At 52.2% G+C, this 27074-nt stretch overlaps 8 non-coding genes across 8 annotated transcripts; 4 read left to right on the forward strand and 4 right to left on the reverse strand.

Annotated features, from left to right (window-relative positions):
• The first annotated feature begins 86 nt into the window (after positions 1–86).
• LOC120376199 lies at positions 87–250 on the forward strand. The gene has a single exon (XR_005587106.1). It is a non-coding gene; the product is annotated as a U1 spliceosomal RNA (small nuclear RNA).
• Positions 251–2116: 1866 nt separating this feature from the next.
• On the reverse strand, positions 2117–2232 carry LOC120375958. The gene has a single exon (XR_005586889.1). It is a non-coding gene; the product is annotated as a U5 spliceosomal RNA (small nuclear RNA).
• An 864-nt stretch (positions 2233–3096) lies between these two features.
• TRNAN-GUU lies at positions 3097–3170 on the forward strand. The gene has a single exon. It is a non-coding gene; the product is annotated as a tRNA-Asn (tRNA).
• A 765-nt stretch (positions 3171–3935) lies between these two features.
• Positions 3936–4007, reverse strand: TRNAM-CAU. Its single transcript has one exon. It is a non-coding gene; the product is annotated as a tRNA-Met (tRNA).
• Positions 4008–18583: 14576 nt separating this feature from the next.
• On the forward strand, positions 18584–18747 carry LOC120376151. The gene has a single exon (XR_005587059.1). It is a non-coding gene; the product is annotated as a U1 spliceosomal RNA (small nuclear RNA).
• A 1911-nt stretch (positions 18748–20658) lies between these two features.
• On the reverse strand, positions 20659–20774 carry LOC120375994. Its single transcript, XR_005586921.1, has one exon. It is a non-coding gene; the product is annotated as a U5 spliceosomal RNA (small nuclear RNA).
• A 3672-nt stretch (positions 20775–24446) lies between these two features.
• On the forward strand, positions 24447–24610 carry LOC120376168. The gene has a single exon (XR_005587075.1). It is a non-coding gene; the product is annotated as a U1 spliceosomal RNA (small nuclear RNA).
• Positions 24611–26523: 1913 nt separating this feature from the next.
• LOC120375995 lies at positions 26524–26639 on the reverse strand. The gene has a single exon (XR_005586922.1). It is a non-coding gene; the product is annotated as a U5 spliceosomal RNA (small nuclear RNA).
• Between the last annotated feature and the right edge of the window lie 435 nt (positions 26640–27074).

Raw genomic sequence — 27074 nt, forward strand, 5'->3', positions numbered from 1 at the left:
GCCGGCGGTGGGGGCGCGGCGGTCCGCCCCGTGTCTTATAAGTGCGGGGCGAGCGAGGGCGGGCGGCGGCCGGGCAGCAGGAACTCATACTTACCTGGTAGGGGAGATACCATGATCACGAAGGTGGTTTTCCCAGGGTGAGGGTCATCCATTGCACTGCGGGTGTGCTGACTCCTGCGATTTCCCCAAATGTGGGAAACTCGACTGCATAATTTGTGGTAGTGGGGGACTGCGTTCGCGCTCTGCCCTGGTGATTGGTTTGAACAACTGACAGTGGGCTGTTTAGGCTTAGTGCACTGCAAAGCAGATTCTTCAGAAAGCAGTTGTTATTCTGGGTCTTTGGGAGTGCTCTTTTCCACAGGCCCTGTACTTCTAGATATCTTTGTTGCTCCTCCTTGTAAGTAAAGCTCAGCTCTTAAACTTTACTTGGGTCTTATAAGGCTCTGTATGTTCTTGGTTTTCCTTGCTCTTTTCAGCTGGTCTGCTGTCCAGTCTGCTTTTGGGGGGGCTTGGACCTTCTTACCCGGTCCTCCTTCTCAGGCTCTTCCTCCTTTGACGGGAGGACGGCCTGTCCAAAACGCCTGTCCTACCTGGTCCTCTCGTCCAACAGGCAGCCTCGCCCCCTGCCCTGGGGCTGCTTTGGCTTTCGCTGTCTGTTCCTGTCTCTTGGTGGCCACCCTGTCTGTGCTACGGAGACTAGGCTGTCACAACCCCATGCTGGAGGAAGGCTTTCCGTTGCTTTAGGCCCACCCACCGCCTCCCCGAATGCCCTTTAGCTACGCTGCGGGTTAGGGCGGCGTGGCCGTGTCGCCCAGCAGCGGGTTTTCCCTTTTGCACACCTCTGACGGACGGAGCTGTTTTGACTTAACTGTTCAGCACGCACCGACCCTCGGGCCTGGTCTGCACGGGGAACGTAAATCGGCGCGGCTACGTCAGTCCGCGCCTTGGTCGGAAGAATTCTTCCGTCGACCTAGCTCCCGCCTTTCGGGGAGGTGGATGGCCGGCACCAACGAGGAAAACCCTCTCCAGGACCCTTCTCCGGGAACAGTGCCCTTCCGTTTGGGGAGATTATGCTGCTTTAAAAAAGAGAAATTGTTTAGCTGCCTTTCTCTGAGGCAAGGTTGACTTTGTATTGCTTCCCTCGTGGCTCCTTATAGCAGTTGTGTTCTGAAATCTTTAGGGTTTGACTTCATTTATGATGAAATCTTGCTGTAACTTTATTCTAATTTTCAATGAGTAACTAGACCTGAGCTGTTTGGTGTGTTAGTGGAGGATTGTTTAAAAACCTGGGATTCCACTTTCGGCTGCCTTTCCATTCCATTTCCTCTGAAAGCCACCGAAAGCCTCCACTTCCCACATAACTCTCTCAAACCTGCAGTCATCAGGCATACAGAAGATGCTTACAGTTTCACTCCATACGAGTCCAGTTCCTTGCTGTTTCCTGTCTAACCACTGCACACATATGGTATCCCCTCCCTACCCGGAGCTGCTTCCTGGCTTTTCCGCTCAGGACAGGAAAACGAGAATGGAGAGGTAAGCTGTGCAGGGAACTCTTCCTCAGCTCGCACTCCACCCCCCAAGGGCCTTTTGAGGTCTTCTACGGACTTCAGGTTTCATTTGATTTCCAAGGTTTATGGGCTCATTAATTAGCCATCTCTCCTAATACAGGGATCCCACGGGTCAGACCAAAGATCGATGGCCCAAAAGAGCTAAGAAACAGAAATAAAGGTGAGCGCTAGGCGTTACATTCAGATGAGCATCCAGAATCTGACTGTACCCTGGCATGTTCAACGCTGCCGAAAAGAAGGAGCTCGTCAGGTCCCTCTGCTAGCACCCAAAGCTGGTGGCTAGTCGGTCTGCTGGGAAATAAGGAAAAGGAAAAGAATTAAAGGAGTCAGGCAATAACAAGGAAATGAAGAGTTGTGTCGAACGGGTTCTGTCTGATTTACCGTCTTCCCAGCTACCCGTCCAAGTTAAAGACCTAGCCCAGTATCCTGTCTGCTGACAGGAGCCAATGCCACGTGCCCCCTACTATACTTTTTTCCTACTATAGAAAAGCTTCAGCCAGTGACACCAGCTCAGGGAGCACTCTTCTGTTTTTCTCACAACAGGCAACAGCCTTGCCAAAGCAAAGCCTTAAAAAATTGGGTACAAACTCATAAACATTCCTCTCCACGGAAATCTTTAGTAAAAGGCGAAAGATTTATACGAACTGAAGAGAAAGCAGAGTATGTAGAACACGCGGCAGAGGCGCTGCCGGGGCAACCGCCTACGCTCCCAAAAGTCAGGGTGACTACTCTCCCAGCCCGTGTCAAGGCCTTTTGGGGCTGATGTCATTTGCATGGTTACACCCACCCCGGATTGCATGATGGGAGTGCTTGTCCAAACGGTCATTTCAGCTGCTGCGATATCCCCAGTCTCTTTGTTATTGGGGCAGGAGTAATCCAGTGTATTTTCCTGTTGATTTTGGATCAAGGACAGAGTAACTGTACCTGGCATTTGAGGCCTGAGAGCGTCACCCTCTCCTGAAAAGTACTCATCATTAAGGGGTATGTGTTCCTAACGACCACTTGTGGTGACAAGTAGGAATGGATGTTTGTTGGTGTCTTGCAGGTGGTGCTGATGTCTTTTCTGCTGTTCCTGGTGTGGAAAAACAGAGACGGTTTTGAATCTTTTAAAATTGTTGTTAGTGCTGCAGTTGCTCACCCTAAGATTATGCCGTTAAATCTTTTTCACGGTGTATTTTGGTCCTGAGACGTAAAAGGTGTGTTGTTATGCAGTGAGGTAGCAAACGTCAGTTGCAGAGGTGGTGCATCTGCCCCCCCCATCCCAAAGTCTAGAATTTGCATAAACGCACCCATTGTCCTCTGACTAGCAATCTCGCTCTGCTAACTCTTCCAGCAAAGCAGGCCAAAGAAAGTGTATGCGAGCGCTGTACCACAGCCCCGGTGCTCTTTTCGGTTCTTTCCCACAGAACTTTTGCTCCATACCAGTCCAGTGCCTTGCTGTTGCTTGTCTAACCACTGCATGCATGTGCTATACCGTACCCTGAGCTGATTCCCGGCTTTTGTGCTCAATACAGCCTTGCCCCTCCGTGTCTCTGTGGCGCAATGGGTCAGCGCGTTCGGCTGTTAACCGAAAGGATGGTGGTTTGAGCCCACCCAGGCACGACGCTAAGCCTGTGCTGCTTCCTTGCTTCCCCGAGGCCTGTGGGGGAGCCTCAAAGGTCCCATTTTGCTGCCTCTTGGCCTCAGTGCTTTCAGCTGGTGGTCCAAAGAGCAGGCTGGATGCCATTCAGAAACCCATCTGCCAGCAGCCGTGCTGGAGGCCCAGGCTTAATCCTCAAGGCCGAGCACAAAAACTTTCAGCCGGGAACATTTCGCTCCCTTCCCGCCTCCGCCCAAGCGGCAAGGGAGAAGCGGAGGAGACAGGCCGGCTCAAAGACGCCTCCCTCCCACTTCCCTGTACGCTGTGCAAAGCTCTTGGCCTGCCTCATGCCTCGTCAGGAAAGCGCGGCCATGCGGCCCAAGCCTGAGTCACGTCCGCAGCCTGGCCCGCCCCGGCTGACGGCCGCGCAGAGCCACGCGAGTCAATGGCAGGTCGAGTCGGGAGCCTCGGCTCTTTCCCCTGACAGCCACACACACAGCGCTGCCTAGCGCCCCCAGAGCCTCCCTCGTGTTCTCCCGCAGCAGCCGCCTGCCGGGGTGCGTGGGAAAAGGGGACCAGGAAGCACTGCAGCCTCATTCCAGGACAGGAGGCCCTCGCCACGCCCAGGCCTGCCTCTTGCCTTCAGCCCAGGCAGCCAGAGGTGCCGGGGAGCTCCCTGGCAGGCCGCTTCGCCTCAGCCACCTCTTGCTTCATGGCCTAGGCTCTTGGTGCTCTGCTGGTCACCGGCTTGCTTGAAGGCCCAGAGGGAAAAGAAACAAGCGCACGTGTAGCAGAGGATGGTTTCGATCCATCGACCTCTGGGTTATGGGCCCAGCACGCTCCCGCTGCGCCACTCTGCTGCTTCTTCATACCCTCCCCCTGCCACCTAGCTGCCACTATCCGGATTAGTGCCTTACGCTCTCGTGCTGGCAGGCAGATGCGCAGGCTACTAGGCAGCTGCCCTGGTTACAGGATTTTACAGCTAGCTTCTACAGGGTAAAAAGGATCTATTTGGGGTTTGGACCCCATTGGGAGCTGGGTAGCTGAGTGCCGGAGACGGGAGCACTTCTTAAACAGTTTTCAGTTAAGCTTTCAAGCTTGTGGGGGACGAGGTTCAGCCTTGGATCTGTGTCTGCAGCAGGCAAGCGCATCTGGCTCAATCGCCCCCCCGCTGTATTAGCAGACTAAAACCCGGAGCAAACGCACATGCCTTGCAAAGGAACAGGAGCCGGGATCTCAAACAAAAGTCAACTTTTTATTAAGATGACGTTCAAAGAAAAAAAAAGTGTACAGTACAGAGCTTCGGCATAGAAGTTTCTGGTGCTCAGGGAACAACGTACAGCTTACCCAAGGGATGCAAAATTCAGTTTAAGATCGGGTGGCATAAAGAATACATAATCTACAATAGCCCTGACTGGGGGGTAAAAGGTTAACGTACAGATACTGAGTTAGGAGGGTATGTTGTCCATATGAGGGCTACGTTCGGGTGTGGAATATAACGAGCGGTTACGACGATGAGGATGGATTGACCCGCGTTTGGTGAGTTTTAACGTTCGGTGTTTTGGAATCTTTGCCACAATCTAGTTGAAGCAGGGTCAGTATGAAGTCTGCCCTGCCATCTGTTGGTGATGTGTTGTCAAGGCCTTTTGGGGCTGATGTCATTTGCATGGTTACACCCACCCCGGATTGCATGATGGGAGTGCTTGTCCAAACGGTCATTTCAGCTGCTGCGATATCCCCAGTCTCTTTGTTATTGGAGCAGGAGTAATCCAGTGTATTTTCCTGTTGATTTTGGATCAAGGACAGAGTAACTGTACCTGGCATTTGAGGCCTGAGAGCATCACCCTCTCCTGAAAAGTACTCACCATTTAGGGGTATGGGTTCCTAACGGCTGCTCGTGGAGGGAGGTGGAAATGGATGTTTGTTGGTGTCTTGCAGGTGTTGCTGATGTAGTGCTGCAGTTGCTCACCCTAAGCTTATGCCGTTAGATCTCTTTCACGGTGTATTTTAGTCCTGAGGTAAAAGGTGTGTTGTTAGGGAGTGAGGTAGCAAACGTTAGTTGCAGAGGTGGTGCATGTGCCACAGAAGTCTTGTGCCCCCCCTGCCCCTGCTCCAGTCCAAGAGTCCAGTATTTCCATAAACCCACCCACTGACCTGTGACTAACAATCTCGCTCTGCTAACTCTTCCAGCAAAACTTTTCTACCAGGTTCTTATGCAGCAGTATATTTCTACCAACTTTAGCTTTTAAGTACCATCAAAGACAACCTGTTTAAGTATAACTAAAATTCCTGCTTCTGCATTGAAGATTTTCAGTGTATGCTATAACACATTATTTAAAAAAGAATAATAATTAATTCTATTTTTAAACTAAAGAGACGAAAACTATAAAATATGTGTTTGGAGATTGCTAAAGAATCCCATGGTGCAAAACACAAATATTGATTTTCAATCTCTTTTAACTTGCTATTGTTTGGAACCCATGTGTCTTGTCTAAAGATTTTTATGTTGGTTTGGGTGAGTTCTGAAATCAAGAACTGCTAAGTACCGTTCTACTGTTCTTGATTCATATCACCAGTATTACTACACTTAATTACTCTTGCCCTAATAAGAAAGAGTTTGGAGATCCCACAGCAGCCAAAATCACCATTTGGACAAGCACCCCCATCATGCAATGCGGGGTGGGTGTGACCATGCACATCAGCAACTAAATGCCTTTGCATCACATCACCAACAGATGGCAGGGTAGAGTTCATTCTGACCCTGCTTACACCCTCCCCCCCAGCCAAGAATTGGTGATCCTGATACATCACACTCCCTGTTATACCAACTCATTGGTATTGAATGCTGAAGTTATGGCTAGCAAAAGTAGCCACCCATCTCTGCCCTGTAGCATCCAGCTTAGTCCTTGTTAACACAGAAGTCAGTGGATTGTTCTCTGTCCATAGCTGAAACTGAGCACCGGACAAGTAGTCTGGAAATTTCTCAGTGATGGCCCATTTCAAGGCCAAGAACTGCAGCTGGTGGATGGGATAGCGAGTTTCGCTATCAGACAGTCCTCAGCTGGCAAAGGCCACAGATTTACATTTACCTTCCACTTCCTGGTAGGCGAGTGCTCCCAGACCCTCCAAACTGGCATCAGCATGCATGATAAACCGTTCGTTTGGGTCAGCAAGGACTAGGACTGGCACATGAATCAGGCAAATAATGATTTCCCGTAAAGCCCTGTCACATCTCTCATCCCGCCATGTCCCCAATGGAGAGGAGAGGAGCCCCTCCCCTGTCCCAGGCCAGGCACACCAGATCTGTGCAGGGAGGTGTCCATGGCCCAGCCCAGGCGTGATGGAGCTGCTGGGGAGAGAAGATCCTTCCTCAGCCCGAGCCCACCAGAGTTGATGTTGCAGTGGGGGAGAGGTATCTCTCATCTGGTTTTTAGATGCTCTGATGAGAGGGAGCAGGAGAAAGATTTTTCTTCTCCTTGCATTTCAAACCCTTCACACACACACCCCCAACCACTTTCTGCTCTAGCCTGATCTCTCTCTCTCATGTCTCCAGGGCCGTCATTAGCCATAGGCAGCTGCCTAGGGCACCACTAGGTCTGGGGTCACTGCTCTGCTGGGAGCCAGGACAGACGGGAAGCAGTGGAGCATGTAAGAGCAGGGCTGCTGGGTCCTAGAGAGAGCTGAATGCAGCACAGTCTGAGGGGGGGGGGATTGGTTGCTGGGGTCTCTGGGAAGGGGAGGGGTTGGGGAGGGAGCTCACCTGTGAGTGTGACTCTTTCCCCCGGCTGAGGTGAGGTGAGTCAGGCTCTGCGGCTCTGGAACCAGTATCCTTTGTTGTCCCCCATAACATCCATTCTTCCTCCGCCCTGCCCCATGGAGCACCCCCTCCTTTCTCCCTCCTCCCCAGGAGCATCCCTCTCTCTCCTCCCTCCCCTCCATCAGGGCTGGGTTGGGTGAGGTGCTGGGGGGTAGGTGGGCAGGAGGAGGCTGGCTGGCTGCCAGCTGAGGAATGAAAGGGAAAGTAACTCACTTCCTGGGCAGTGAGCCAGGATTGGAATGTCACACGGGGCTGGGCTGGGGTTAGCCAGATGTGTGAAAACTCAGGACAGGGGGTTGGGGTAGGGTGAGCAGATATCCCTATTTTATAGGGCCAGGCCCAATTTTTGGGTCTTTTTCTTATATAGGCTCCTTCCCCCCCCCCCCCCCCCGTCCTGATTTTTCACACTTGCTGTCTGGTCACTCTAGGTGGGGGTAATTGGTGCCTATCTAAGACAAAGCCCCAAATATCGGGACTGGCCCTATAAAATCAGGACATCTGGATCTGGTCACCCTAGCTGGGGAGCGCCTCTCCCCCGGGCTTGCAGCTGCCAGCGATCCATCTCATCCTGGGGGAACTGCACAGGGCAGGATGAGCTGCTGTGGCTCCATGGGTGACCTGTCCCTGAGATCAGATGCTGGGATAACTTCACCATGGTCGTAAGGCTGGTGGTGGTGCCCGTTGGCGTGTGATTGGACCTGAGGGTTTGCTGCTGCTGTTGCCACTCTGCACCCCAAGAGGTGGATTTTGGGGTCTACTGCAGCTGTTGGACCAGCAGGCTAGGGGGTGAGCCAAGCATGAAAGCAGTACTGTGTTGCCATTTAGATTGTCATTTAACAACTTTGTTTGCCAAAAATTCTTGCTAACAATCCTGAATCCAATTTCAACATTTTGTTTTAAAAAAAATCAATATCTTAGCCAAAAACAGAAAATTAAGTTGTTGACAATTATTAGTGACAGGTTTGGTTTGGGGCAGGGAGTGGGCCAGTTTTCATCAGAGAAACAAAAAATGTCGACTGACTTTCCCATAGCCTATTACTCCTGATAAGAGCCCTCCAGCAGCTGTAATATGCTCATCTCCTTACTAGTGTATAAAGCAGGGGTCGGCAACCTACGGCACACGCACCAAAGGTGGCAGGTGAGCTGATTTTTGGTGGTACGCAGCGGCAGGCTGAGCGGCTCAGCCCATCACTGCTCTGGGGTTCCGGCTGCTGCCCTATTGCCAGCTGGGATACCGGCCGCCGGCCCCACTCTGCACCTGCTGCTGGCCTGGGGACCCCCAAGGAACCCCAGGCTGGCAGCGGGCTGAGCAGGCCGGCTGAACCACCCAACCTGCTGTCAGCCTGGGGTTCCATTCACTCAGCCGGCAGCGGGCTGAGTGGGCTGGTGGCGGGCTGAGCAGGGCCGGTGGGGGGTTGAGTGGCTCAGTCTGCTGCCAGTCTGGGGTGCCGGCAGCACTCAGCCTGCTGCTACTCCGGGGTTCCGGCTGCCGGCCCCTTGCCAGTCAGGAGCCCACCCGCCGGCCCCACTCTGCCTCCTGCCAACCTGGGTGAGCAGAATCCCAGGTTGGTAGCGGGCTGAGGGGGGTTGGCGGCCGGGATCCTGGCTGGCAGGAGTTGGTGGTCAGAACCCCAGACCAGCAGCGGGCTGAGCAGGGCCTGGGATCCTTGTCTAGGGTTCCAGCCACCAGTCCCGCTCAGCCCACTGCTGGTCTGGGGTTTCATTTACTCAGCTGGCAGGGGGCTGAGCAGGACCGGTGTCCGGGGCCCCAGATAATAATAGTTTATTTATATAATATAGACATAGAGAGAGACCGTCTACAAACGTTAAAGTGTATTACTGGCACGAGAAACCTTAAATTACAGTGAACTTGGCACACCACTTCTGAAAGGTTGCCGACCCCTGGTATAGACTGACCATATGTTGTACTAAGATTCTCCTGCTTTTTTTTTTCCTGTGAGTCAGTATAGCTTTTGCCAGCCCAGAAGTTGGGCAGCCAATGTTTTACATTTTCAATGTTTTCTCCAACTTTCATAAAGTAAATACATAGTTAATATGAGTTAAAAAGGCCACGGACACTTCCTTGTGAAGAATCTGTACAGCAGATCATGCTAGAGCTGTGAAAATGTCAGTTTTTGATGGAACTTTAGAGACAGTGATTTATCATGTATTTTATCATGTGAATGTGCTGCTATTGCCAATGTCTTTCCAAACAAAAATAAGGCACAATAGGACTTCTGTAACATTTCTGTGCTACCTTAATCTAGATGAGATGATTCTGTGCTGACTTCATTTTGGTCACTTTGTGCTTTACCTAGCAGTAAAACTAGGGTTATATTTTCCCACTGTTTGGAAACCCAGCTTATTAAACTGATTTTGCAGCCAAAAAAGCCAGAAAGATTGCTTTTAATTAAAAACAAATCTTTGTTTCAATACCTCTTCATAGAAATTTCCAATACAATTTTGACAAATTAAAAAAATTATATTATTTGCATCATTCTGTCAAATCAGAATTTTTTCTATAGTGCCACTTCTTCAGTGCTAGTGCATCAGCATTACAGTTTGCTTCATTAAGTTAAACTGGTTTAATAACGTGAATGTGGCAAGTTTTCCAATACTGTAAGCTTATATTTGTTTTGCTAAGAGCAGATCAGGCACAGGGGCACCAGTTTCATAATCTCGCCTAGGGCACCATAAATCCTAAGGACGGCCCTGCATGCCTCAAGTCTCTTTTTCCTGGCCTTGTTCCAGAGCCCTCACAGCCCAATTCTCTGCCCTAACATTGAGCCCTCTACTGCACCCTGAACCTCTCATTCCAACCCCACCCCAAAGCCTGCACCCCCAGAGCCAGTGCTCTCATCCCCCTGCACTCCAACTCTCTGTCCCATGTAGCCTGATTTAGGGTGTACTAATAATATTAATTTGGAAAATATGATGAACATTTAATTTATTAGCTTACATTTTATTTAATTTAATTGAGTTATAAAGTTACAGTTGCATTACTGCTATTCAAAAGATACATATGGCATTATATGCAACAAAGGTTTGGTTAATATACTCACACCCTTCCTTGATAACCTGGTGGTAAGAGACACAGGACCAGCCTTGCAGTTCAGGTTTCTCAATTCTTGAGTGAAAGATGCAGTGCTTAGAAAAAGCTAATGTTACTTTGGGTTTACTTGAATAAGTTAAACTTAAAATCAAAACCTAATAAACAAAGAATAAAAACTTAGGGAAACCGAGCTTAGCCGAGTTACTTTGAAACTTAAAGTTTAAGAACAAGTACAGCCTACTGATAGTAGATAGAGAATGGAGGAAGTAAGTCAGAATGATAGAGCGATGTGCTCTAGTGAGGTGGGTTACCTCTTTTATAGGGCACAAGCGCCGGAAATCCTTCCTCCTATGCCCAAATTTCATTCCTTACCCACAAAACGTTAGGGTACGCTTACTTCATAGGCTAGTATGTTTGTGCGTGTTGATGACGTGTACATATGCACATAAGTTCCCTTGTGGTGTACCTGTTAAATCTGTGGGTACAACACTGAAAAACCCCCTATGCCATTCTCCATTGTCGATTGGTCTAGGTAAAGGCCTTAGACAGGCGTGGGTACTTCTCTCTTTAAGTAACAAGATAAAGGTCAATTTTCCTTTCTGAGTAAAAGGTCACACTATAGAGATGCTCACTTTGCCTTAGCTTAACATACAGGATATGACCTGTAGGTCCTCGTAAGTCATGTGCTCCAGCCCCCTAATCATTTTTATTGCCCGCCACTGGACTCTCTCCAGGTTCTCCACTTCCCTTCTCATGTGGGTCCCAACCCCAAAAGTACTCACATTTCACCCCAATGGCCCCCAAATGCCGGCTTTTAATATGTAAATAGGGTGCTGCCATGGTCAAGTCACTCCCGAGTTCTCCAGTGGAGCCTGCTGGCGGACAACAAGGTGAAAATTAGCCAGGACGTCGCTCAGTCAATTCCCTCTGCTCCCAGCAGGTGGTATCGGAAAGCTCCAAGATGGCTCACTTCCCTTTCTCTCATCAGCTTCAGGCCCCAGGGTTACAAATGCACAAACCAGTTGGGATTCTCCCCTGGGCTCAGGGGGTGGGACTGCTCTGAGGGGATGGACTTGCACACTTGGGATATTAGTGCAAAGATACAATTTCAATTTCTCTTAGAGAAATTTGAGGGCAATTTATATTTGGAAAAAATCTTATTTAGTGAAAGGAAAGCTGCAGTGACAGCTTGGTTACTGGGGTGCAAAACACTTTCCTCCTGGGAGAAACAAGAAGTTAGAATTAGAAATTTACATCGTTTGTTCCAATGTTGGCACAGGTTTAATTTTGCTTCTGTGTAGGCTTGTTTCAGGCTGTGACTGTTTTGGTTTATTGGGTTGTTTTGTTTTTTTAAGTTGGACTGGAGCTTTTAATTGACATTTGCTGGATTCGAATGGCTGACCTACAACACCAGTTATGACATAGTTCTGCATATTTTATACAGATTTGGCCAGTATTCAAGGATCCAAATCCTTTATAGAAGGTTTTAGTGGTCAGGCTTATTTATTTTATGTTATTTTATCATCCTGCTGTAGCACACCTTTTGGATAAAATGTTGAAATTATTAATTTATGGTATTTGTTAATTTTTATTTTTGAAAACAACGTTTTTCTTAGTGTTTGGATTTTAAATTAAGCATTATTTTTGGTTTCAATTTTTTATTTTGGCTTTGGTTATTGATGGGATCTTTAAGAACTTTGGATTTAATACTAAAATTTGGACAGATTTAGATTATTTAAAGTAAACCCTGTTTACTATTTTATTTTAATAAAGGTTGTATTGCTCTAAACCCTGGCCAGGGGGAGAGGAGATGAGCCTGGCCTTTAACTGAGAAGGAGCAGAGGCATGGGAGGCATGGCCCCCGTGAAGGGTGGGGCCAGATGATGGGGAGCACAGCCCCCCCGATTTTTTTTGTCTAGCCCACCTCAGTCACCCACCAAACGAGAAGAGTCTGATGCCACCTGCTGGTCACTGGGTGTCACTGCTGCTCCATGGGAAACATGCTCTGTGTGTTATCTTGACTGGTCCGTGGGTGTCACTGCTCCTAGAAGGCAGCTACACGCTGTGCATTACGCCACCTGGCCACTGGGTGTCACTGCTGCTCCAAGGAAAACACCTTCTGTGCATTACCCTGATTGGCCACTGGGTGTCACTGCTGCGCCAAGGGAGACATAAGAACGGCCAGACTGGGTCAGACGCAAAGTCCATCTAGCCCAGTATCCTCCTGTCTTCTGCCAGCGGCCAGTGCCAGGTGCCCCAGAGGGAATGAACAGAGCAGGGAATCATCCAGTGATCCATCCCCTGCCGCCCATTCCCAGCTTCTGGCAAACAGAGGCTACAGGCACCATCCCTGCCCACCCTGGCTAATAGCCCTTGATGGACCTGTCCTCTGTTCATTTATCTAGTTCTTTTTTTTAACCCTGTTATAGTCTTGGCCTTCACAACATCCTCTGGCAAGGAGTTCCACAGGTTAACTATGCAACTGCCCTGAGTCCCCCCCCCCTGGGTTGTATATGGAAAAGAGGATGAGGATGAGGAGAGCCATGATGTGTCTGTCACTGGCTGGTGCCTCAGTTTCCTCTAGGCAGCAGTGCTGCAGGCTCCTTTGGTCAGTGCCCATGCAGCTGTGTCGGGGGAAGGGGGAGTAGAGGCTCATGCTCCCCAGCCCCACGCCCCTCCCCCAGCAGCTGGGGAATCCAGGCCAAATGTAACCCTGGTAGCTGGGCCGGGATTAGCCTGGGACGGAGTAGGGCTGGGGAGGAATTGCAGGGGAGACAGATGCACCCGCTGTGAGGGGAGATCCTCCCATTCTCTGCCAACCCCCCTCACTCCTTGCAGCACGGCGCACCCTAGCATTTCTTACTCTGTCGTGGGGGTGTCTGCTGCCTGCTTCTCCCTTAGCATCATCTCTCCCCCGGGGCACTGGTGTTGCCCGTCCAGCGCCCTGGTGTGCCCCATTGCGCTGCCCTGCAATTGGGGGGCAGCTGGTGGATGGAATATGGGGGTGGGCAAGGCTGGGGACCAGGACTCCTGGGTTCTCCCCCCAACTCTGGGAGGAGAGGGGAGGAGGTTTAGTGGGTAGAGTGAGGGAGGGGCAGGGCTGGGATCCAGGGCTCCTGCTTTTTCTGGTTTTCTCCACCTCCTGCAGCTGCCTCAGTCCTTTCAGTGCATTTCCTGTTCCAAATTCATTTGCTGACTTGTGCAACCCACCCCAGAGGTGGCTGCATCTCAGTGTTGGGTGAGGCACCCTTGGCTGCCTCACCTCCTAACCGCGTCTCTCTCTCCCTGCAGGTGACCCTGCAGCTCTCGGCAAACATCCGCAAGATCGTGGGGCGCTTTGAGCATTGGGCAGGCAGGGGCCAGATGCCCAACCCCCGCCCTGAGAATGGGACCCAGCCCCCCCTACTTTTTACAGGGATTAAAGTGGGGGAAAGGGGGGTAAATCCGAGGCGGGGGTGGCCAGGGTCTGAGCAGGGGGTGGAAATTGACTCGTCGGGGGGTCAAGCAGCTGGAGGCAGAGTTAGGAGAGGGGCTGAAGGGCAAAGTCAGGGAGGGGGGAAGGAGCCGGAGTTAAGCCCAGGGGGAGGCGCTGCCAGAGGGTTAAACCCCGGCACAGGCAGGGGCAGAGGGGTAACAGTTACCCGGGGGCTGAGACTCCAGTGTTTGCAAAAACAGGGTCGGGGAGCAGAGGGCTTTTCTATTTCCCCTCCCACAGGCAGCACCTCTCAGCATGGGCTTCCCAGGGCTGGGCTCTTAAAGGCACAGGCATCCCACTGCCTAGACACTGCAGCTCCTCTCTGATGTGACCTACTGAGGTGCTGCAGTAGGAGACTCAATTCAGTGAAACCGGCATTCCCTATACGCCCCCCAGCCAGGGGGCTGTGCACCCATTCCCCGAATTTCCCCAACACCCCCCTAGTGGTCAGGTAGTTACATGCAGCGCTGCCAATGTTGTCACTGTTTGCAAATCTGAATGGAAATTGAAACGTTAACACTCACTTTAAAAGCAGATCCAACATATGAAAAATACCTGTACCTGAGAAAGTAAAATAGGTTTGAAAAGTCTGGACAAAGCCGGGTTCCTCACCCAGCTGTTGTGTTTGCTGACAATGTCGGTGCATTGGCTTCGGCAATGTTGGCCAACCTCAGAATTTCAAATGATGATTTGGAAGCAAGGTGTGAATGACTCTCCCGTGACAGCTAGTGATGAGCCAGGGTTGGGGGAGGCTTTGGGACCAGACTGTGCAGGAGGGAGGGAGGAAGAGCCCCAGGCTGGAGCCCGTCCCTCCTCTGGGCACCTAGAGCAGAGGCAGCACAGCTCTGTCTGCTGGACACCTCCGCAGAGTAGGTGAGTTCATGTAAATACAATCCGGGGTGCATGGTGGGGAGGCTGGTACTGCAGGGGCAGGGAGTCCTGCAGCCCTCGCAGGGGAGAAGGGGCTGATTCCCTGGCTTGACTGCTGGCGGTGGCGGGGTGGGGGGCACTGGTGGATTGGGGTCTCCCCCCAGCGGGGCTGGAGATGGAGCACGGCCTGCTGGGAGCTGACGTCTCCTCTGTACATCGGAGGGTGACACTAGGCCAAATTGTGTGACCCCCTATCTCCCCCCGGGACAAGGGAGGGGCCTCTCAGCCTTGCCCCCTCGTCTCTCTTTCCCCAGGACCTGCCCAGCCCAGCCCTGCCCAGCCCCACCTTCCTCAGCGCCAGCAGCTTCCCATTGTGGGGAGTGGAGCGGCCGGGGGGGTGGGGGCTTCTCAAGCCCCCCCGGGGAGCAGGGCCGGGCACTGGAGGGGAGGGGAAGCGATGGGGGAGGTGGGTTGGAGAGATGTCGGGGGGTGAAGCTGGGACTCAGGGGATGGGGCAGGCTGCAGGGAGGAAGTGTGGGGCGGGGTCACGGTGGGGCTGGGAAGCTGCGGGGGTGACACAGCCGGGGGGGGGGACTGGGGACACCACAAGGGGCAGGGGTGGGGGCAGGGCGGGAGCTTGTACAGGGGTTGGGGTGTGAATGGCACCAGGCTGCAGGGAACATCCTGCTGGGGGGAGGGGTCTGGTCACTGCCAGCAGCCCTCAACCACGCACTCCAACCCGGGGGGGGGGAAGGTTTCTTCTTGCGCTCCCATTGGTCAGGGCTCTGCCTCCTCTTCCTACTGGCTGTGTCGAGAGGGGCGGAGCTTCCGAGGGGGCGTCACGTGGCGCCCAACCCCCTCTGCTGCTCCCTCCTCCAATCCTCCCGAGCTCCCCCTCCCCCGAGGCCGCCCCTCCCCCTCTTCTGCCCCTGCCCCTCCCCAAATGCCTTAAACCTACCCTTCTACCCCCTCGCAAAATACCTCCCACCTCCTTCTACCCCCTGCCCCCAAATATCACCTGCCCCCAAATACCTCCCCCTCTACACCTCGCCCCCAAATAACCCCTGCCCCTCTCCAAATGCCTCCCACCCCCTTTTCTACACCCCACCCCCAAATACCCCTCTCCCCCTCCCAAATGTCTTAAACCTACCCTTCTACCCCTTGCACCTCCAAATACCCCGTGCCCCTTCCCAAATATCTCCCACCCCTCTTCTAGCCCCCCCCCCAAATACCTCCCACCCCAAATACCTCCCAACCTCCCTCCTCTTGTACCCCTGCCCCAATACCTCCCAACCCCTACTCTTCTACCCCTGCCCCAAATACCTCCCCCTTTTGAACCCCACCTCCCAAATACCTCCTGCCTCCCTTCTTTCCCCACCCCCAAATACCTCCCACCCTTCCTCTTCTAGCCTCCCAGCACCAAATACCTCCCACCCTTCCAGCCCTCCCGCAAATACCTCCCATCCTCCCTCCTTCTTTCCCCTTGCCCCAATAGCTCCCACCCCTCGTCTAGACCTCCTCTTCACAAATACCTCCCATCCTCCTTTTCTTCAGGCTCCTCTCCCCACAGTTTCTCCCCAATCTTCTAGCTCCTGCCTCCAAATACCTCCCACCCCCTCCTTTTTAGGCCCTGCCCCCCAAATCCCCCCTTCTAGCCCCACCCCCCAAATACCCTCCACCCCTTCCTCTTCTAGCTCCCCTCCCCCAATCCCTCCCACCTCCTCCCTCCCTAGCCCCTGCCCCAGATACCTCCCACCCCTCCTCCTCTGGCAGCTGTGCATTGAGTGGAGCTTTTCATTGCTTTGTCTGCAGCCCCCTGCAGATCCCTTTGGTGAGTTGTGTAGCCGCTAATGGGTTCTGCTGCCATCGCTGGGTGTAATGCATGTTCAGTAGGGGTTTCTCCCTGCTGCCCTGTTTGTATTTCCTCTCCCTACTAGTGTTGGGGTGTCCTTCTCCTGTCAGTCAGTGTATTGGTGATCTCATCTTGGGGGCATGTGTGTCAGGTCGGTGCCAGGACACCCCTGTGGTCAGACATCTGAGGATGTTCTGTCCGAAGGCGGTGTCGGCTCCTGTTCCTCTGGTCGGCTGGTGTCTTTACGGACGAAATTCCCCTTAGACACACTATTTCCAGTTCCCCAAACCTCAGGGGTGACCCTTAGGCTAGTGATCTGTGCCACAGTTCATAGACCTCAAGCCTTCTGCTAACTGCCGCTGCCAGTGTCCTACAGGAGACAGGCCCGTGGGTTCCTTGCATTACTGCAGCATAAAAGAAATGCTCAAGCTAGCTACATTGGCTCCAGGTGGTAGTTAATTTACCCCCCAGGGGAGTTTGTGAGTAGCCCTAGTTTTTCTCTCCAATCTGCCTTGCTTTGCAGTTAGAAAGATGAGGTGAGTGAGGTAATATCTTTTATTGGACCCACTTCAGGTGGTGAGAGAGACATTTCTGAGCTACACACAGATCTCTTCTTCAAGAGACTATCCGAAAAATGTGCCCTCCTTTCTCTCTGGTTACCTATTTCTAATTTCATAGTTCCTGAGATTTTTTCCAGGGTTCACTAATAATAAAATATTCACATAAAATATCTCAAAGATAATGACCTGTGGCTCTGCAATCACACCCGCCAACTCCTTTAGCACCCTCGGATGCAGCGCATCCGGCCCCATGGATTTGTGCTCATCCAGCTTTTCTAAATAGTCCCGAAGCACTTCTTTCTCCACAGAGGGCTGGTCACCTCCTCTCCATGCTGTGCTGCCCAGAGCAGCAGTCTAGGAGCTGATTTTGTTCGTGAAGACAAAATCACGAAGGGGGAGGGTGGGGAAGCATTGAGTACATTAGCTTTTTCCACATCCTCTGTCACAAGGTCGCCTCCCTCATTCTGTAAGGGGCCCACACTTTCCTTGACTTTCTTCTTGTTGCTAACATCCCTGAAGAAACCCTTCTTGTTGTTACTCTTAACATCTCTTGCTAGCTGCAACTCCAAGCGTGAGTTGCCCTTCCTGATTTCACTCCTGCGTGCCTGAGCAATATTTTTATACTCCTCCCTGGTCATTTGTCCAATCTTCCACTTCTTCAAACGGCGCTGCCTGCCAGTGCACTCAGCCTCACTTGGCAGGTAACAAAGGGATCGAGTGGCCGTCCAGTTTCTGGAGAGTGGCTGACAACACCCGACCTTCTGCCCTGAGGAGAAACTGACGTGAGACAAGGCAGGGAGGTCATTCTTGTATTGGACCAACTTCCGGTGGGAGAGAGCGAGAGAGAAGCGAAATGCAAGCTGCACTCTTTCCCTAGCAGCAGGTGGGCCACGTCGTCTCTGATGGCCTGGCTTCCCGGGACGGGACCGCTTCAACTTAGATAATTTTTTACCTCAAGGTTCCCAAGACACAGACAAGGTTTTCATCTCGAGGCCAAAAGACCAAAAACATCAAGACACTTGATCACGGCCTTGGATAGGCCAAGATTTAAAAGTTTATTAGAAAATATTTGAAAATGAACGATACAGAGAGTTGAAACGTCAGATATTGGTCATCGGGGGTGACATACAGAGTATAGGGCAATTTTAGTTTTAAATGTTTATTAGAAAATGTTTAAGAATAGATAATACAGAGAGTTTGTAACATCAGTTACTGGTCATCAGGGGTGACATACAGAGTATAGGGGGATGCTAGCACTTTAGGGTATTGGACAGCACATAACTTTTATACAGTGTGCAATGTCCCCAATGTGGGGTATACTGTGGGTGAGTTCAAGATACCTTCAGCAAGCAGTGAGGGTACATCACGCATACAAGAGTTAAAGACAGTCATAGGTATAAATAAGCAAGCCAGGTAATGGGGCTAGAATGACCCTCACATGGCAAAGTTAAGGTCTGTCGCACTCGATCTGAGCACTACACCCCATCTGAGCTCAAAGAGCTGAGCACGCAAGAGCGGCGGCCCGGGCGGGCAGGGGGAGGGGCCCGAGCGGAGGGGCGGAGCCACGTGAGCAGGTATGCAGATCTGTGTGCGAGCAGAGAATCGTGGGAGCGGACGCAGGCTGCCACGCAGGGCCCGACTTTGGCACCGGGAGCTCGGGGTGGGGAAGGGACGGTCTCCGGGGGCCGCGTCGGGGCAGCTGTCGGCAGTGGGGGCCGGTGTGGGCGAGGCCGGCGGTGGGGCGCGGTCCGCCCGTGTGTTATAAGTGCGGGGCGAGCGAGGGCGGGCGGCGGCCGGGCAGCAGGAACTCATACTTACCTGGCAGGGGAGATACCATGATCATGAAGGTGGTTTTCCCAGGGTGAGGATCATCCATTGCACTGCGGGTGTGCTGACCTCTGCGATTTCCCCAAATGCGGGAAACTCGACTGCATAATTTGTGGTAGTGGGGGACTGCGTTCGCGCTCTCCCCTGCTGATTGGTTTGAACAACAGACAACTGACAGTGGGCTGTTTAGGCTTAGTGCACTGGAAAGCAGTTGTTATTCTGGGCCTTTGGGAGTGCTCTTTTCCACAGGCTCTGTACTTCTAGGTATCTTTGTCACACGTTCCTCCTTGTAAGCAAAGCTCAGCTCTGAAACTTTACTTGGGTCTCTCTGTGTTCTTGGCTTTCCCTGGTCTTTTGCAGCTGATCTGCTCTCTAGTCTGCTTTTGGGGGGCTTGAACCGGTGCCTTCCTTGGCTCTAAGGGGACCTGCCTGCCTGCTCTGCTCCTTTCCCTGCTTGTAGCTTCTTACCCGGCCCTTCTTCTCGGGCTCTTCCTCCTTTGACGGGAGGACGGCCTGTCCAAAAGGCCTGTCCCACCAGGTCTCCTCGTCCAACAGGCAGCCTCGCCCCCTGCCCTGGGGCCGCTTTGGCTTTCGCTGTCTGTTCTTGTCTCTTGGTGGCCACCCTGTCTGTGCTACGGAGACTGGGCTGTCACAACCCCATGCTGGAGGAGGGCTTTCCGTCGCTTGAGGCCCACCCACCGCCTCCCCGAATGCCCTTTAGCTACGCTGCGGGTTAGGGCGGCGTGGCCGTGTCGCCCAGGAGCGGGTTTTCCCTTTTGCACACCTCTGACGGACGGAGCTGTTTTGACTTAACTGTTCAGCACGCACCGACCCTCGGGCCTGGGCTGCACGGGAGCGTCGTCGGGCGGCTACATCAGTCCGCGCCTTGGTCGGAAGAATTCGTCCGTCGACCTAGCTCCCGCCTTTCGGGGAGGTGGATGGCCGGCACCAACGAGGAAAACCCTCTCCAGGACCCTTCTCCGGGAACAGTGCCCTTCCGTTTGGGGAGATTATGCTGCTTTAAAAAAGAGAAATTGTTTAACTGCCTTTCTCTGAGGCAAGGTTGACTTTGTATTGCTTCCCTCGTGGCTCCTTATAGCAGTTGTGTTCTGAAATCTTTAGGGTTTGACTTCATTTATGATGAAATCTTGCTGTAACTTTATTCTAATTTTCAATGAGTAACTAGACCTGAGCTGTTTGGCGTGTTAGTGGAGGATTGTTTAAAAACCTGGGATTCCACTTTCGGCTGCCTTTCCATTACATTTCCTCTGAAAGCCCACCGAAAGCCTCCACTTCCCACATAACTCTCTCAAACCTGCAGTCATCAGGCATACAGAAGATGCTTACAGTTTCACTCCATACGAGTCCAGTTCCTTGCTGTTTCCTGTCTAACCACTGCACACATATGGTATCCCCTCCCTACCCGGAGCTGCTTCCTGGCTTTTCCGCTCAGGACAGGAAAACGAGAATGGAGAGGTAAGCTGTGCAGGGAACTCTTCCTCAGCTCGCACTCCACCCCCAAGGGCCTTTCGAGGTCTTCTACGGACTTCAGGTTTCATTTGATTTCCAAGGTTTATGGGCTCATTAATTAGCCATCTCTCCTAATGCAGGGATCCTACGGGTCAGACCAAAGATCGATGGCCCAAAAGAGCTAAGAAACAGAAATAAAGGTGAGAGCTAGGCGTTACATTCAGATGAGAATCCAGAATCTGACTGTGCCCTAGCATGTTCAACGCTGCCGAAAAGAAGGAGCTCGTCAGGTCCCTCTGCTAGCACCCAAAGCTGGTGGCTAGTCGGTCTGCTGGGAAATAAGGAAAAGGAAAAGAATTAAAGGAGTCAGGCAATAACAAGGAAATGAAAAGGTTTGTTGAACGGGTTCTCTCTGATTGACTGTCTTCCCAGCTACCTGTCCAAGTTAAAAACCTAGCCCAGTATCCTGTCTGCTGACAGCAACCAATGCCAGGTACCCCTTACTATACTTTTTTCATACTATAGAAAAGCTTCAGCCAGTGACACCAGCTCAGGGAGCACTCTTCTGTTTTTCTCACAGCAGGCAACAGCCTTGCCAAAGCAAAGCCTTAAAAAATTGGCTACAAACTCATCAACATTCCTCTCCACGGAAATCTTTAGTAAAAGGCGAAAGATTTATACGAACTGAAGAGAAAGCAGAGTACGTAGAACTCGTGGCAGAGGCGCTGCCGGGGCAAGCGCCTACGCTCCCAAAAGTCAGGGTGACTACTCTCCCAGCCCGCTACACCGCTAGCTTTCAGAGGAAATGGAATTGAACCGATTGGCAGCCCGAGTTGGATCATCGAAACCGGGGACACAGGGAGCAAAACCAGCCCCTCGACCAGGGACTCGCTTCGCTGCACGCAATGCACTGTGGCTATGCAAATAAGATGCTCCGGCCGTCTCCGGCGCTCAAAGGAGTCTTTTCTCCGGGCTGCCTCTGCTCCTTCCCCGGCTGGGCGGAGATTGGGATGGGGCAGCTGCTCTCCTGAGACAGTCCCGCTGATGCCCAGGCGCATGGAGGACGGAGCCGGACGAGAAGCCAGAGGGCACTTGGCCCACAGCTAAAACCCGGAGCAAACGCACACACTTTGCAAAGGAACAGGAGCCGGGATCTCGCACATGAGATTCTATCTGCCGGCCGGGGTGCGACCCCGCGTTGTACCTGCCGCTTGGTCTGCCTCTGCTGCAAAGTAGCTCGCCTCGCTCAGATCCTTGGGGTTCGCTGAGCTGCAGCTCACCTTGATACACGGGAACAGCTTCAAATCATGGAATATCAGGGTTGGAAGGGACCTCAGGAGGTCATCTAGTCCAACCCAATCCCCAACTAAATCATCCCAGCCAGGGCTTTGTCAAGGCTGACCTTAAAAACCTCTCAGGAAGGAGATTCCACCACCTCCCTAAGGAACCCATTCCAGTGCTTCACCACCCTCCTAGTGAAAAAGGGTTTTCCTAAGATCCAACCTAAACCTTCCCCACCGCAACTTGGGACCATTGCTCCTCGTTCTGTCATCTGGTGCCCCTGAGAACAGTCTAGATCCATCCTCTTTGGAACCCCCTTTCAGGTAGTTGAAAGCAGCGATCAACTCCCCCCTCATTCTTCTCTTCTGCAGACTAAACAATCCCAGTTCCCTCAGCCTCTCCTCATAAATCATGTCTTCCAGCCCCCTAATCACTTTTGTTGCCCTATGCTGGACTCTTTTCAGTTTTCCACATCCTTCTTGCAGTGTGGGGCCCAAAACCGGACACGGTACTCCAGATGAGGCCTCACCAACGTCGAAGAGAAGGAACGACCACATCCCTCGATCTGCTGGCAATGCCCCTACGTATACAGTCCAAAATGCCGTTAGCCTTCTTGGCAACAAGGGCACGCTGTCGACTCATATCCAGCTTCTCGTCCACTGTAACCCCTAGGTCCTTTTCTGCAGAACTGCTGCCTAGCCATTCGGTCCCTAGTCTGGAGCAGTGCACGGGATTCTTCCGTCCTAAGTGCAGGACCGGGCACTTGTCCTTGTTGAACCTCATCAGGTTTCTTTCAGCCCAATCCTCCAATTTGTCTAGGTCCCTCTGTAGCCTATCCGTACCCTCCAGCGTATCGACCGCTCCTCCCAGTTTAGCGTCATCTGCAAACTTGCTGAGAGTGCAGTCCACACCATCCTCCAGATCCTTAAGGAAGATATTGTACACAACCGGCCCCAGGACCGAGCCTTGGGGCACGCCGCTTGAGACCGGCTGCCAATTAGACGTGGAGCCATTGATCACTACCCGTTGAGCCGAGGACCTAGCCAGCTTATAGTCCACCTTATAGTCCATTCATCCAGCCCAAACTTCTTGAACTTGCCGACAAGAATACTGTGGGAGACCGTATCAAAAACTTTGCTAAAGTCAAGGAAGAACACATCCATTGCTTTTCCCTCATCCACAGACCCAGTTCTCTCCTCACAGAAGGCAATTAGGTTAGTCAGGCGTGACTTGCCCTTGCTGAATCCATGCTGACCGCTCCTGATCACTTGCCTCTCCTCTAAGTGCTTCAGAATTGATTCCTTGAGGACCTGCTCCATGATTTTCCAGGGACTGAAGTGAGGCTGACTGGCCTGTAGTTCCCGGATCCTCCTTCTTTCTTCCCTCTTTTAAAGATGGGCACTACATTAGCCTTTTCCCAGTCATTTGGGACCTCCCCCAATGGCCATGAATTTTCAAAGATAATGACCTGTGGCTCTGCAATCACACCCGCCAACTCCTTTAGCACCCTCGGATGCAGCGCATCCGGCCCCATGGATTTGTGCTCATCCAGCTTTTCTAAATAGTCCCGAAGCACTTCTTTCTCCACAGAGGGCTGGTCACCTCCTCTCCATGCTGTGCTGCCCAGAGCAGCAGTCTGGGAGCTGATTTTGTTCGTGAAGACAAAATCACGAAGGGGGAGGGTGGGGAAGCATTGAGTACATTAGCTTTTTCCACATCCTCTGTCACAAGGTCGCCTCCCTCATTCTGTAAGGGGCCCACACTTTCCTTGACTTTCTTCTTGTTGCTAACATCCCTGAAGAAACCCTTCTTGTTGTTACTCTTAACATCTCTTGCTAGCTGCAACTCCAAGCGTGAGTTGCCCTTCCTGATTTCACTCCTGCGTGCCTGAGCAATATTTTTATACTCCTCCCTGGTCATTTGTCCAATCTTCCACTTCTTCAAACGGCGCTGCCTGCCAGTGCACTCAGCCTCACTTGGCAGGTAACAAAAGGGATCGAGTGGCCGTCCAGTTTCTGGAGAGTGGCTGACAACACCTGACCTTCTGCCCTGAGGAGAAACTGACGTGAGACAAGGCAGGGGAGGTCATTCTTGTATTGGACCAACTTCCGGTGGGGAGAGAGCGAGAGAGAAGCGAAATGCAAGCTGCACTCTTTCCCTAGCAGCAGGTGGGCCACGTCGTCTCTCCGATGGCCTGGCTTCCCGGGACGGGACCCGCTTCAACTTAGATAATTTTTTACCTCAAGGTTCCCAAGACACAGACAAGGTTTTCATCTCGAGGCCAAAAGACCAAAAACATCAAGACACTTGATCACGGCCTTGGATAGGCCAAGATTTAAAAGTTTATTAGAAAATATTTGAAAATGAATGATACAGAGAGTTGAAACATCAGATATTGGTCATCGGGGGTGACATACAGAGTATAGGGCAATTTTAGTTTTAAATGTTTATTAGAAAATGTTTAAGAATAGATAATACAGAGAGTTTGTAACATCAGTTACTGGTCATCAGGGGTGACATACAGAGTATAGGGGGATGCTAGCACTTTAGGGTATTGGACAGCACATAACTTTTATACAGTGTGCAATGTCCCCAATGTGGGGTATACTGTGGGTGAGTTCAAGATACCTTCAGCAAGCAGTGAGGGTACATCACGCATACAAGAGTTAAAGACAGTCATAGGTATAAATAAGCAAGCCAGGTAATGGGGCTAGAATGACCCTCACATGGCAAAGTTAAGGTCTGTCGCACTCGATCTGAGCACTACACCCCATCTGAGCTCAAAGAGCTGAGCACGCAAGAGCGGCGGCCCGGGCGGGCAGGGGGAGGGGCCCGAGCGGAGGGGCGGAGCCACGTGAGCAGGTATGCAGATCTGTGTGCGAGCAGAGAATCGTGGGAGCGGACGCAGGCTGCCACGCAGGGCCCGACTTTGGCACCGGGAGCTCGGGGTGGGGAAGGGACGGTCTCCGGGGGCCGCGTCGGGGCAGCTGTCGGCAGTGGGGGCCGGTGTGGGCGAGGCCGGCGGTGGGGCGCGCGTCCGCCCGTGTGTTATAAGTGCGGGGCGAGCGAGGCGGGCGGCGGGGCAGCAGGAACTCATACTTACCTGGCAGGGGAGATACCATGATCATGAAGGTGGTTTTCCCAGGGTGAGGATCATCCATTGCACTGCGGGTGTGCTGACCTCTGCGATTTCCCCAAATGCGGGAAACTCGACTGCATAATTTGTGGTAGTGGGGGACTGCGTTCGCGCTCTCCCTGCTGATTGGTTTGAACAACAGACAACTGACAGTGGGCTGTTTAGGCTTAGTGCACTGGAAAGCAGTTGTTATTCTGGGCCTTTGGGAGTGCTCTTTTCCACAGGCTCTGTACTTCTAGGTATCTTTGTCACACGTTCCTCCTTGTAAGCAAAGCTCAGCTCTGAAACTTTACTTGGGTCTCTCTGTGTTCTTGGCTTTCCCTGGTCTTTTGCAGCTGATCTGCTCTCTAGTCTGCTTTTGGGGGGCTTGAACCGGTGCCTTCCTTGGCTCTAAGGGGACCTGCCTGCCTGCTCTGCTCCTTTCCCTGCTTGTAGCTTCTTACCCGGCCCTTCTTCTCGGGCTCTTCCTCCTTTGACGGGAGGACGGCCTGTCCAAAAGGCCTGTCCCACCAGGTCTCCTCGTCCAACAGGCAGCCTCGCCCCCTGCCCTGGGGCCGCTTTGGCTTTCGCTGTCTGTTCTTGTCTCTTGGTGGCCACCCTGTCTGTGCTACGGAGACTGGGCTGTCACAACCCCATGCTGGAGGAGGGCTTTCCGTCGCTTGAGGCCCACCCACCGCCTGCCCGAATGCCCTTTAGCTACGCTGCGGGTTAGGGCGGCGTGGCCGTGTCGCCCAGGAGCGGGTTTTCCCTTTTGCACACCTCTGACGGACGGAGCTGTTTTGACTTAACTGTTCAGCACGCACCGACCCTCGGGCCTGGGCTGCACGGGGAACGTAAATCGGCGCGGCTACATCAGTCCGCGCCTTGGTCGGAAGAATTCGTCCGTCGACCTAGCTCCCGCCTTTCGGGGAGGTGGATGGCCGGCACCAACGAGGAAAACCCTCTCCAGGACCCTTCTCCGGGAACAGTGCCCTTCCGTTTGGGGAGATTATGCTGCTTTAAAAAAGAGAAATTGTTTAACTGCCTTTCTCTGAGGCAAGGTTGACTTTGTATTGCTTCCCTCGTGGCTCCTTATAGCAGTTGTGTTCTGAAATCTTTAGGGTTTGACTTCATTGATGATGAAATCTTGCTGTAACTTTATTCTAATTTTCAATGAGTAACTAGACCTGAGCTGTTTGGCGTGTTAGTGGAGGATTGTTTAAAAACCTGGGATTCCACTTTCGGCTGCCTTTCCATTACATTTCCTCTGAAAGCCCACGAAAGCCTCCACTTCCCACATAACTCTCTCAAACCTGCAGTCATCAGGCATACAGAAGATGCTTACAGTTTCACTCCATACGAGTCCAGTTCCTTGCTGTTTCCTGTCTAACCACTGCACACATATGGTATCCCCTCCCTACCCGGAGCTGCTTCCTGGCTTTTCCGCTCAGGACAGGAAAACGAGAATGGAGAGGTAAGCTGTGCAGGGAACTCTTCCTCAGCTCGCACTCCACCCCCCAAGGGCCTTTCGAGGTCTTCTACGGACTTCAGGTTTCATTTGATTTCCAAGGTTTATGGGCTCATTAATTAGCCATCTCTCCTAATGCAGGGATCCTACGGGTCAGACCAAAGATCGATGGCCCAAAAGAGCTAAGAAACAGAAATAAAGGTGAGAGCTAGGCGTTACATTCAGATGAGAATCCAGAATCTGACTGTGCCCTAGCATGTTCAACGCTGCCGAAAAGAAGGAGCTCGTCAGGTCCCTCTGCTAGCACCCAAAGCTGGTGGCTAGTCGGTCTGCTGGGAAATAAGGAAAAGGAAAAGAATTAAAGGAGTCAGGCAATAACAAGGAAATGAAAAGGTTTGTTGAACGGGTTCTCTCTGATTGACTGTCTTCCCAGCTACCTGTCCAAGTTAAAAACCTAGCCCAGTATCCTGTCTGCTGACAGCAACCAATGCCAGGTACCCCTTACTATACTTTTTTCATACTATAGAAAAGCTTCAGCCAGTGACACCAGCTCAGGGAGCACTCTTCTGTTTTTCTCACAGCAGGCAACAGCCTTGCCAAAGCAAAGCCTTAAAAAATTGGCTACAAACTCATCAACATTCCTCTCCACGGAAATCTTTAGTAAAAGGCGAAAGATTTATACGAACTGAAGAGAAAGCAGAGTACGTAGAACTCGTGGCAGAGGCGCTGCCGGGGCAAGCGCCTACGCTCCCAAAAGTCAGGGTGACTACTCTCCCAGCCCGCTACACCGCTAGCTTTCAGAGGAAATGGAATTGAACCGATTGGCAGCCCGAGTTGGATCATCGAAACCGGGGACACAGGGAGCAAAACCAGCCCCTCGACCAGGGACTCGCTTCGCTGCACGCAATGCACTGTGGCTATGCAAATAAGATGCTCCGGCCGTCTCCGGCGCTCAAAGAGTCTTTTCTCCGGGCTGCCTCTGCTCCTTCCCCGGCTGGGCGGAGATTGGGATGGGGCAGCTGCTCTCCTGAGACAGTCCCGCTGATGCCCAGGCGCATGGAGGACGGAGCCCGGACGAGAAGCCAGAGGGCACTTGGCCCACAGCTAAAACCCGGAGCAAACGCACACACTTTGCAAAGG

The sequence above is a fragment of the Mauremys reevesii genome, linkage group 12 (assembly GCF_016161935.1).
Source record: "Mauremys reevesii isolate NIE-2019 linkage group 12, ASM1616193v1, whole genome shotgun sequence".
In the NCBI taxonomy this organism is placed as follows: domain Eukaryota; kingdom Metazoa; phylum Chordata; order Testudines; family Geoemydidae; genus Mauremys; species Mauremys reevesii.